Source organism: Cryptomeria japonica, chromosome 11 (genome assembly GCF_030272615.1).
Source record: "Cryptomeria japonica chromosome 11, Sugi_1.0, whole genome shotgun sequence".
Taxonomy (NCBI): domain Eukaryota; kingdom Viridiplantae; phylum Streptophyta; class Pinopsida; order Cupressales; family Cupressaceae; genus Cryptomeria; species Cryptomeria japonica.
The window spans coordinates 707,230,434-707,232,877 of NC_081415.1; the positions used below are offsets into that span (position 1 = coordinate 707,230,434).

Sequence of the window (2,444 nt, forward strand, 5' to 3'; positions counted from 1 at the left end):
AATCCAACATGCTTCACTTGCCGATAGAAACCCTCACTGAAAATTTAACCAGATCCAAATAGGACCACCATAATAGAACGCCTTCCAATGCAAAGTCACCAAATGCTTGGGATATGATCAAGAAGCACCAATAGCATGAAAGAAACTAATTCCATAAGTCGAACCCAAAATCCACTGACCAAGTCACCAAAACAGCATATTGGTAAAGCTAACTGGGAATGCCAGAAGTTGGTAAAGCCAAAAGCTAGTCGAGAAAGGCAAGAACAAGCTGATAAAGGCAAATACCAAAAGAGATAACCAAAACATGAAACCACTAGAATATAGCAAGCATGTAACCATCATAATAAGCATCCAAAACTGATTCCAGAGGTCTGATCATACCAGATCAGAATCATAGTCGGGATCCAAAATGATCACCAAGACTAACCAGGATATAGTGTTGACATCAATGACAACACTTAACCAAATCCAACATATTGCCAACATGTGTGTGTGTGTGTATACATGTATATGTGCATATATATATACATATATATGTATATATATATATATATGCATGTATATATATATGCACATACACACACACACACACACACACACACACACACACATATACATACACACACACACATATGTGTGTGTGTATACATATATCTATATGTATATACATATATAGATAAATATATATGTATGTATATGTATATGTATATACATATACATACACATACACATACACACACACACATATATAGATATATATATATATACATACATATATACATACATTTATATACATATATGTATATATATGTATACATGTGGAGATAGGGATCCTATTAAAACCTCTTTTGAAAAATGGGCTAAACCCAGTCATTTCTCAAAGACACTAGCCAAGGGACCTAATACTACCACCTGGATCTGGAACCTACATGTTGATGCTCATGATTTTGATGGCCATACCAATAATTTGGAAGAGATCTCCCGCAAATTATTTAGTGCTCATTTTTCTCAATTAGCGATAATATTTATTTGGCTAAGTGGGATGTACTTTCACGGTGCTCGCTTCTCCAATTATGAAGCATGGCTAGGTGATCCTACTCACATTAAACCCAGTGCTCATGTAGTTTGTCGGATAGAATGCCAATAAATTTTGAATGGAGATGTGGGTGGAGGTTTTTGAGGAATACAAATAACCCTTGGGTTCTTCCAGATTTGGCAAGCATCCAAAATAACTAGTGAATTGCAACTTTACTGCACCACAATTGGTGCATTGATCTTTGCAGCATTAATGTTTTTTACTGGTTGGTTCCATTATCACAAAGCTACTCCAAAATTGACTTGGTTCCAAGATGTAGAATCCATGTTGAACCACCATTTACCAGGGTTACTAGAACTTGGCTCTTTATCTTGGGCAGGACACTAAATACATGTTTCTTTACCTATTAATCAACTCTTAGATGTTGGAGTGGACCCTAAAGAGATACCACTTCCTCATGAGTTTATTTTAAATTGTGAGCTTTTAGCTCAACTTTATCCCGGTTTTGCTAAGGGATTGACCCCATTTTTCACCATGAATTGGTCAGAATATTCAGATTTTTTGACTTTTTGCGGAGGACTCAACCCAGTAATAGGGGGTCTATGGTTGACCGATACTGCACTCCACCATTTGTCTATTGCAGTTCTTTTTCTAATCGTTGGTCATATGTATAGAACCAATTGGGTTATTGGTCATAACCTAAAGATCCATTTACAGGGGAAGGACATAAAGGTCTTTATGAGATCTTAACTACTTCATGGCGTGATCAATTAGCTCTTAACCTAGCTATGTTAGGGTCTTTAACTATTGTCGTAGCTCACCATATGTATTCTATGCCTCCCTATCCAGATCTAGCTACTGACTATGGTACCCAATCATCTTTGTTCACGCAACATATGTGGATTGGTGGATTTCTCATAGTTGGCGTTGTTGCACATGCAACTATTTTTATGGTAAGAGACTATGATCTGACTACTCCTTTTATGGGCATTGCAATGGCTCTATTTGCAGTATTCTTATGTATTATCTAGGAGATTTATAATTCTTCCATTTTATTAGATGGAATTCCAGTTAGTTGGGTCTAGAAAAACTAGAGAATCCACCTGGATCCCAAGTTCATCCAAAAGAAAAAGAACTAAGGTAGAATTTTGAATAGCTTTCATTTTTAGGTTATTACGTTCTAGTAGTTTGATCATGTAATTACTTTTATCTAAGGATTTTTGGAATTATGGGTGTGTGACTTGTTAAAATTGAACTCTATTCGAGTACACAAAACCGATCTATTGTCTTTATAAAATAAAGATGGTCCTCCTATCTCGTTAGATATTGCTCTAATAGTTAATATCTGGAGCACAAGGTATATAATATATTCAAAAAAATCTGAACTATGATTTATGCCTATTTTTAA

At 35.5% G+C, this 2,444-nt stretch overlaps 1 pseudogene; it reads left to right on the plus strand.

The window, feature by feature from the left end:
• The first annotated feature begins 808 nt into the window (after positions 1 to 808).
• Positions 809 to 2,067, plus strand: LOC131860406 (photosystem I P700 chlorophyll a apoprotein A1-like; annotated as a pseudogene).
• The last annotated feature ends 377 nt before the right edge of the window (positions 2,068 to 2,444 follow it).